The following is a 10,070-nucleotide window of genomic DNA, read 5'->3' as shown; positions in this document are numbered from 1 at the left end:
GACCCAGTGAGTTGATTATATGGCATAGGTCATGGGATGTCATGTCCATGATTAAGCTATAAAAGATTATAAATTCTGTCTTGCTCTGCTAGCAAGACTCTCTCTATTGCCTCTGGGTTTGGACGTTTTGATGAAGTAAGCAGCCACGTAGTAGAGGCCCAAGAGGGAAGGAGCTGAGGGCAGCTTCTAGCTAACAGCCATCAAGGAGCTGAAGTCCTAGGTCCAACATCCCATGAGTAACAGTGTTGCTAACAACACTTGAGTGAGCTTGGAAGCTGATTCTTCTCTAGTAGAACCTTCAGATGAAATCACAGATCCTGCGCCAAAATTGTGATTGTGAGATACTGTGAAGCAGAGGACCCAGCTCAGCTGTGCCCAGATTCTTGACCCAAAGAAACTACAAGATATATGCGTGTTGTTTGAAGCAACTAAGTTTTGGAGTAATTTTTACACAGCAACAGATAACTAATAAACATACCAAATCCCTAATGCTGGTTGTCACAGAAGTGTCCCAAATCTCAAGTGTCAGTCTCTAGGAATGCAGGAAGGCTAGTTTAGGAGAGTGATGGCTGAGGCCTGAACCAGGACAGTGACAATGGCAATAGAGAAGTGTATAGGAGGCAGGACCAGCAGGACTTGATCAATTGAAAGGTGGGGGATTAAGGAGAAGAGATGACCTGGGCTCCCAGGTGGAGAGTGAGGTACACAAAAGGTGCGGTGATGGGGAGATGGTTTTGCGTATTATTACCTGTTTTCGAGCTAGAAAAATAGTTTTAGACTTCCCTAATCTGTTTAAAAGCACATCTGGTGGGAAAGTGTGTAGGGGTGTATGAGGTGTGATCAAACAATATGGTGACTGTTTAAATAAAAAAAAATTTGTTACAGTAAAAGACACATTGCCATTAATCCCCCTCAAATAATCCCCCATGCTTCGAACACACTTATTCGATCATTTTTGCCGAGTCATTTTCTGAGGCAGTTCTGGAAATCCTCTTTCATGAGTGTCTTTAGTTGTGCTGTGGTAGCTTTAATCCCAGGAAACCAGATGAAGTTAATTTGTTAGTATAGATTGCGACTGGCACATTTAATAATACGATAGAAAGAGTCTGCGGAGAATATGATAGGAAGTCAACTAGATTAGCAAAAAAACAAAACAAAACATAAGTGGAAGTCCAGTCTTGAATTTATACCCAACTAGGTTGGTTGTGTCTTTCTCCAGTGAAAAGCCACACACTCTGATCACTGGGAGAGAAACCAGAAAGGGGTAATTTACTGGAGATTGGCCCTGAAGACTATAAAGCAGTTGATTGTAAGGCAATATTGAAATAGAGCTGGCTATAGCAACAGTGAATTTAGTCATAAATGGGGTTGATGACCTGGGAGATTAGGGATTTTTTTGTATTGAAAAGTTGTGAGCAGGTGTAAGGTAGGAGACACACAGTCAGGGCCACAGCGAGGCGGGTGGAAAGTAGGGAAAGGCGACTTTTACCAGCGGATTTTGCTCATGATCTCACGTTAGTCAATTATTTCCCTTTTGGCGATAGGAATGTCCATTTCGGAGCCACTGAGACTAGTCCTAGGCTGTGGGAGGAGAAATCTAATTAAAAAACTGAGGATCTATTTTCCTAGTCCAGCTGCATTCCTTCTTCACTAACTGGCCAATGCTGCCGCCTTATGCAAAGCCGGCAGCGCGGACAAGATGTGCTTTAGAGGCAGGAACAACGCCAATCAGTCTGGGGCGGGCACTGTTGGGTCCAGATCCCCGGCGAGGGAGGTCCCAAACAGTCCTTGAAACCTTTTCACCCCCTCCAGATAAAGCGCCTCGTGAACAGTCAACAATAAATCGCTAATACAATGCTAGGCTCTGAAGCCCGGATTAAACACAGGAGAGGAGGAAGCAGGGTTTTGCGCGTTTTCCGTCCTGGGCAGCGGGGGTGGGGGCAGCCGGGCGGGGATGCAAGGGAGCGCCAGTCCCGCAACCAGGGGAGGGGCCTCGTTGAAGGGGCCGGGGGTGGGTTTCCCTCCCAGGTTTCGGAAAAGCTCCAAAAATGGCGGGCGGCAACATAGCTAGCGGGCCGCGCAGGCGCCAACGTAGCCGTCCTTCCGCCCGCCTTAGGCGTCTCACGAAAGGTCCACAGCCCCCTCTCCGAGCAGTATCGGCCACTTGCGATTGGTTGAGCTAGGCTAGCGCTCCCGGCGGGGGCGGGGCCGCCACGCAGCGGCCACGTTTCCCGCCCTGCTGGTGCGCGTGCGCGTTATCCCATTGGAAAGTGCGCGCGTCCCCGCCGTGGCCCTCGGCTCGCGCCTCCGCTCCCTCCCCTTTCCGGGCAGGCCGGTCCCGTCAGCGAGGCAATAAGCACTGCGGCCAGCAGAGGGCGGTCCGGACCCAAGTCTGCAGCGGCGCCATTGGCGTGTGGAAAATGCCACCAGATGGCGGGTTAGGATTGCAGCTCCGTTGAAGGCGCGGCCCCCGCTCCCGAACCCCCGGCGACCACCCCGTAACAACCCCCCCACATCGGGAATAACACACCGGAGACTTTTGGGGGGAAACTAGGTCGACGGCCGGCGGCGCCCGGATGGGCAGCTGAGGTGAGTGCGGGCGGCGGCGACGGCGGCGGGGGGCGGGAAAGAGGGGGAATGCGGCGGCAGCGGCGCGGGGGCTGAAAGCGCGGATCCAAGATGGAGGCCGAGCGAGAGCGAGAGAGCGCGAGCAGGGAGCGGGCGGGCCCGGCGCGGGCTCCGCGCGGGGGAGGGAGGCCGCGCGGGCCTGTGCAGGGTGCGGCGGTCGCTGGCCGTCCGGGCACACTTGGGGGCGGCTGTGGGCGCGACGGGCACCCCGGAGCTTTCGTCGCTCCTCACTTATCCCGCGGGCCCCGAAAATTGTGCCCCCGCCCGCTCGAGCACTACGGCGACGGGCGCGGACGCCTTTGTGGCGCGCTCGGGCCCGCCGCCAAGCCCGCCCTCTGCCCCCCCGCCCCTACTCTCGGGACTCGCCAGCGCCCGGTGGGGCCGGGCCGAGGCAGGCTGGTGCGAACGCCTTCCGCCGCTCGCCGCCCTGCGTTTCTGCGGTGTTTTCGCGGCAGCGTTGTCACATGACAACGAGCTCGCCTTGGTTGAGGGGCCTGGGGGTCGCTCGGCGTGGCGGCCGGCCCAGGCCTCTTTTTGGTGGGGTGGGGCAGGGGGCTGGCGACAGGGAAAGGGGGCGTCTAAGCCTGGCTTCCCGCTATCTTCACTCCCCGCCCCCGACGGAGGCCTCCTTGGGAAACGTGTCCAGGCCCGAGCACTGCCCCGCTAGTTTGCCAATCCCCGGGGAGATGAGACCAATAAAAGTTGTTTTCCCTCCTTTCTCGGGGTGGGGGCGGGGTGAAGAGCTGGGAAACTGGAGTGCCTGGAGTTGGACCTGGGGCCTCGATTGCAGGGTCCGAACAGGGTGCTTCTTGTGTGCTGTGAGGACTGAGAAATTTTCAGGTTTTAAGATCGTCACGTCACCCCTTCTACCCACATTTGAAATGTTATCGATTCTCTTCACATTGCAGAGAATCGTGCCCCAGGCATATAAATCATGGATGGGATGGTGTTGGAAGCTTGTGGACTCAAAACAATGCTGTTTATACGTGATGCTGTTTGCATGTGACGATAGCGAATTATTTGGTGTTAACATTGGTGTTAAGATGATAAATATAGTTTATTCCTTTTCGTGGTTGTTACTACAAAGGACTATTTTGCATCTCAGCAGGTAAAGTTAGTGTTAAAGTATTTGAATTGGCATAAAGAAAGTTATGTGATTTGTAACTTACGTGGAATTTGAATATAATTCCATCTTTTAGTTTTTTGTGTTTTTAAGAAAATTGCACATTTTGATGGTGAAGCACTTAGGGAAATATACACCACAGTGAAAATAAAAGCGACTTGTTTATTGTATGACATATTGTACCACGTTCTCATAATTATGATGTATGACGAGTTCAGACTCAACAAATTTATCCAAGGTGTGGAATATTAAAAGATTTGGAAAGGTTGCTTAATTGCTTTTGATTTTTGAGAATACTTACAAATTGTTTGCTATCTAAATAAAGTTCTAGAAAACCTACAGGTGTTTTGTTAAAACTTTTTGCTTTACATTTTCGAAATGTACTTTATATTTATTCAAGTATCTACCAATGGTCATTTTTACAATCAAACTACTTTTGAATGAACATTTCTCTGTATCCTCTTTAGTTTTGATATTCTGACAAAGCTAAGGGATATTTAAATAGATGTGAAATTTGGAAAATTGTTATGTTACTAGAATAGTTTTCTTTGAAGACAGTAATACATTTACTGTTAATTTGAATGGCTCTCTTAATGCTTTAAGGGGGCTGTAGTGTAGAGGCAAACACTGAAGTTACTTAAAACATTCCCTAGGTTTGTGACCTTTGGGATGTCACACTGGAGCCTTACTTTTCTCATCACTAAAATAAAGATAATAAATTATATGGTAGTTGTTTACAAGATGTGTGTGAAAAATCCCTTTTTAAATAGCTAAAATTAAAAATTTATGCAATTTTATACTGTTTTAATCTTTGTCCCTTGATTCTGGATTTGTATATCTTTATAATCAGTGCTTTGAGGAGATACAATGCACTGTGGGGAAAAAGATAGAAACCTCTTCTTCCTCTCTTTTTTTCTTTTGATGTCTAGCAAAGTACCACAAATTTAGCAGCTTAAAGAACATCTATTTATTATCTTATAGTTTCTATAGGTCAGCAATCTGGGTACCTTGTAGCTAGGCTCTCAGTTCAGCATCTCACCAGGCTGAAATCAAGATGTCAGGCTGCACTTTTCGTCTGAGGGTCAAGATCTTCCAAGCTCACCACTTACTGGCAGAATTAATTTCCTTGTGGCTGTATGACTAAAGTTTTCTTGCTAACTGTTGGCCAGGGAGGGACCATTCTCATTTCCTTACCACGTGACCACATTGGCAGTTCACAGTGTGGCTGTTTGCTTTAATCTAGGCAAGCTAGACCAGTCTCTGACTTCCTCTATCTCTGACCTCTAGACTCCCTTGTAAAACCTTTAAAATCTCATCTGATTAGGTTAGATCCACCCTGGATAATTTCCCTTTTGGTGAATTTAATTGATTAGAAACTTTAAATACATATGCAAAAATTTATTTGCCACATAACAGTCACAAGAGTTATATCCCATTATATCTACAGATCTCACCTACATTCACGGGATGGGATAATAAAGGGGTGTGAGTCATTGAGGATTCTTAGAATTTTGCCTGCCATGGGGAAAGAAGTATTGTTACATTTGCCTCTTTAGAATCTAGACACACAAGGAGAGCACTGAGGGCAATAATCCTACTTGATAAGTTTACTTGTACTTTATTTTGTCTATCTTTACACTTTTTTCTTTCCCATTCCTGCTACCTCAGTGTAAGTGCCCCCCTCTATAAAAGCATTTTATTGTAGTTAGAGGAAGCTAAAAATAAAAACTAAAATTAAAAAATTAAAAAGGAAGGCAATGAAAGATTATACAATTCTTTGATACCTATTGTTTTTCCCATTTTAGAAATGATACTCTCGGAGAGGTTAATGAATTTAAATGCTTAATATCCAACCTGTTATGGGACAGGTAGATTCACACAGTAATTACATCAGACAGCTGCTGTAGTCTAATTGGTCCAGCAGCTTGTGAGGAAGGAATTCTTATGGAAAGGAGTAGTATTTGAACATGGTGTAGCAGGGATATTATTGGTGGAACAAAGAAGGTAGCAGAAGTTTGGTCATAGTATAGGGGACAGTTTAATAGTCTGTTGACATAAGAAATGTCCAGACCTGTAGAGAATTTTTATAAGAGTTTATTTGAGCCAAACTGATGACAATGGTGAGAAGCAAGATCTCAGATGCTCCATAGTTTTGCAGTTTCTTTTATACATTTGGAATTAAGAGGGAATGTAAGGAAGATTACATGAAGGTGGGAGAAGGCAAGGCCAAGGTGGGGATTGGATTACAGGATAATTAATAAGATTATGTGCTTTCTTGAGGGTAGTTACGCTTCCCAGTAGTCTGAAAAAGAGGCATTTCAAAGTTGTGTTAACTTATGCACAAAAACAATGGACAGGGCTTGCTTAAGGCAAAGTTAGAACTAGGGAGGTTACAGGCCTGAGGTTTGACTACCCACCATAACCTGCCCAGTTAGGAATTTATAATCATTGCAAATTAGTGTCTTGGACCTCGTTTCTAAGATCCCTTTAACATTTTTAGTCTCTGTTGAAATAATTAGGAAATTGACTCTGAGTCAGGTAATGCAGTGTTTGATTTGAAAGTCTTTAGTTTTGAAAAACCTAAGTCTTATCAGCAGGTTCCTATTGCCTCTCATCTTCCAACTGGTTAATCCAATAATTCATGCTTTCCTCCCGCTGATAAGGGTAGAGATCAATTACATTAATATTTAGATAGTATTTGTAGTTTTTGGTGAAGCTTTGGGTGTGTGTTTGCTGCTTTATTTGGCGAGAAAGAGATTAATAAATGCTTTCATATAATTGTATTCATTATAAGTTATTCAAACATTTATTGAACATCTACAATGAGCCATACACTGTTGGTAAAAGACATTAAAGCATAGTTTTGTGATATACAGAAGAGGCGATTCACGACTTACAACTTAGGTGATACCTTCTCCAAAAATCCTTTCCTGATTGCCCCCTTTTCCTTTCCTCAAATCCAGGGTTGGTCTAAGTGATCTTCCTTTGTGTTTTAGTGGTATGCTGTACCAGGGCTGCCATGATTGATTGTGGAATTGGTGCTCTGCATAAAGGTGTCTGGCCAAGGGAGTTGGTGGGGCTGAAATCAGATTTTATCTGCTTGACAAAGTGTCCATTTGTTTTTTCATATTTTTCTAATTCACTGTCTAATGCACTTTCTGATGCCCAAAGGAGGCCTTTATTTTCCTATTTCTTAAAAAGAATTTGTGTATGCTAGCAGATATCTACCTTGTGCATTAGTGTACCATTAAGAACATTCTATAGTGTGTTTTTTTGTATCCAAGTTTTATAGTAGGTAATAAATCCTGTGAAAGTTAGCTAGGCAAGAGTGGGATGATGGAGATGGGAATGGCCTGGCAGGTGAATGCAAAGGGCAGTGTTGTGATCTAATGTTGCCAGTTGGTTCTGAAACTTTGACCCCTGCACCAGCAGTGTCAGCATTACCTGGGAACTTGGCTAGAAATGCAAGTCCTTGGACCTCACCCCAGTTGGACTGAATTAGAAATTCTGGAGATAGAGACCAGTAATTTGTGTTTTAACAGGTTCTTCAGATAATTCTGATGCAGGCTGAGTTTGAGAGCCACTACTACATAAAGCCTACTTCTTGAAAGCATTAGTTAAGTGTGTGTTCAGAGCATGGAGTAACTGGAGGAGTGATTAAGATGTAGAACTGTAAGCAGTGACCAGAGTGTCTGGTGTGCCAAACTAAAGAGTTTGAACTTTGTCCTTAGGCCAGTAGCTGTGCATTACAATCGCTTGGGAACTTAAAAAATATGCCAATGATTGGGATCTACTCCGGACCAAATCACACCAAATCTCTGAGTTTCTGATGTATACTGAGGGTTGTGAACTATGTAACTGACCAAACTTGGTTAATGATTGTAGTAGTGTACATGTTTGAGAATGTGTCAAATACTGTGTCGAATAGCATGATGATAATTAACACAGCAATCTCACTTAGGAATTATTTCCATTTCACAGGTCAAATAGAGAGATTAAGTACATTTTCCCTATATTACCTAGCTAGGAAGTGGTGGGTTTGAGTGTAGGTTTTTGTGACTCTAACGTCTAGTCTCTTAAGCAGTCTTTTTTTTTTTTTTTTTTACCCAGGTTTCATAACCTTAAATGAGGAAATAATCTTTATTTTACTAACCTCTAAGTGAGATTTAGCGTTTCCTTTGGTTTTTGAATGTAGACAACAAATCACAATTGTGTTAGCAGTACCTGTGCTTTGTTACCAATAGAAATCAGAAATATTAAATTAAAGATGTTGCAGATATCTCAAAAAAATGTTTTTATCCTAATCAGTACTTTAAAAATTAGGGTATGGAGGTGGCCGGTTAGCTCAGTTGGTTAGAGCGTGGTGCTGATAACACCAAGGTTGCCGGTTCAATCGCTGCATGGGCCACTGTGAGCTCTGTCCTCCTTAAAAAAAAAAAAAAAAAAAAAAGTTATTGTTATATCTACCTATAGGTTTTTTTATTTACTGTGTTAAAGAAGCATATATATTACTGTATCATAAATTTGTTTTTAATATGTTGATACTGTGTTTCCCCAAAAATAAGACCTAGTCGGACAATCAGCTCTAATGCGTCTTTTGGAGCAAAAATTAATGTAAGACCCGGTCTTATTTTACTATAAGACTGGGTATAATATAACATAATATAATGCAATGTAATACCAGGTATAATATAATACAGTACTGGGTCTCATGGTAATTTTTGCTCCAAAAGACGCATTAGAGCTGATTGTCCAGCTAGGTCTTATTTTCGGGGAAGCACGGTAATTATATCTGAATGTAGTTAATAATTCCCTTTTTAAGCATGGTACTGTTTGCTGAGGGAGAGAGTTTAATAGGGAATAAAAGCATCCATTTGTTTGGTTATCTCTCAGAATAGAGATCCTTATATAAGAGACAATTTCATTCTCCTTTGACATGTTTTTCATTACATGTCAATGTTAATTAAATTAAAAAATACTTTGTTTAGAGTGTTTTTTTCTTAGCACTTGCATTATCTCACCAGGCATTCTAACTATCCTATATATTGATACAGTGCTGTTTAATAGAACTTTCTGCTGTTGAAAGTGAAAATGTTTTGTATGTGTGCTGTCTGGTATGGTAGCTATTAACCACAATGATGCAAAGAAACAATATGATAATACGGTAGTTAACAGCAGTACAATAATATTATATAATAATAGCTAACAGTACTTCTTATGTACCAGGTATTGTTCTAAGCGTTTTACATATATTAATTTAGGTAATCCTTACAGCAACCCTGTGAGGTGGGTACTATTGTTAAGTCTCAGTTTACAGATGAGGAAACTGAGGCACAGAGAAGTTAAGGGATTTTCCAGAGGTCACATAGATAGTAGGTAGCAGAATGAGATTCAGACCGTGGCAGTCTGTCTGGCTTCCTTTATGTTCCCCTTTATAATATACTCTTTTGTCACTTATCTCAAACCCTCAAATGCATATATAGAATGTTGTCAGAAACAGTGTTAAAAAGGAATTTAAATCATTTTATTCTAATTATTAACTAAAAATTGTGTAGATTTTTTTAGTTTTTAGTACTTTGCCCTTTGTTTGTATTTAAGTATAATCATGAACTTAGTTTACTATTTTATTTTCTGTAAGTAAACTTGTATTAGATGTAGTAGGTATTTTTACTAATCAACACTGATATTGTTAAACAGTAACTTCTATTTTCCCCCCAAAGGTTAATTTAAAGCTGAGTTCAGAAATTGAATGTTAATACAGGCAAACTTTGTTTTATTGCCCTTGGCTTTATTGTACTTTGCAGTATTGCGCTTTTTCTAAGTTGAAGGTTTGTGGCAACCCAGTGTTGAGCAAGTCTATTGGCATCATTTTTCCAACAGCATTTGCTCAATTCATGTCTGTGTCACATTTTGGTAATTCTTGCAATATTTCAAACTTTTTCATTATTACTGTATTTGTTATGGTGACCATTGATCAATGATCTTTGATTTTACTGTTGTAATTATTTTGGGTGCCACGAACCATAGCCATGTAGGACGGCAAACTCAATCTATAAATATTGTGGGTGTTCTGACTGCTCCATGAACCAATTGTTTCTCTTCTCTCTCCTTCTCCTTGGGTCTCCTTATTGTCTGAGACACAATAATACTGAAATTAGGGCAATTAATAACCCTAGAGTGTTCAAGTGAAAGGAAGTGTCATGCGTCTCTCACTTTAAATCAAAAACTAAAAGTGATTAAACTTAGTGAGGAGGGCATGTAAAAAGCTGAGGTAGGTTGAAAGCTGAGATAGACCGAAAGCTAGGTTTCTTGCACTAAT

The 10,070-nt window shown here is 42.4% G+C and overlaps 1 protein-coding gene across 2 annotated transcripts in view; it reads left to right on the top strand.

Moving 5' to 3' along the window:
• Positions 1–2,396: 2,396 nt before the first annotated feature.
• Positions 2,397–10,070, top strand: part of STAG1 (STAG1 cohesin complex component) — a 354,251-nt gene continuing 346,577 nt past the window's right edge. For both annotated transcript variants that reach the window (XM_019747971.2, XM_019747962.2), the window contains exon 1: positions 2,397–2,589. The gene's annotated coding sequence lies outside the window, so the exon portion shown is untranslated. The remainder of the gene's footprint in view (positions 2,590–10,070) is intronic.

This window comes from Rhinolophus sinicus, linkage group LG10, assembly GCF_036562045.2.
Source record: "Rhinolophus sinicus isolate RSC01 linkage group LG10, ASM3656204v1, whole genome shotgun sequence".
NCBI lineage: Eukaryota > Metazoa > Chordata > Mammalia > Chiroptera > Rhinolophidae > Rhinolophus > Rhinolophus sinicus.
Note: the sequence above shows the minus strand (reverse complement) of the source record. Positions and strands in the feature narration are given on the sequence as shown.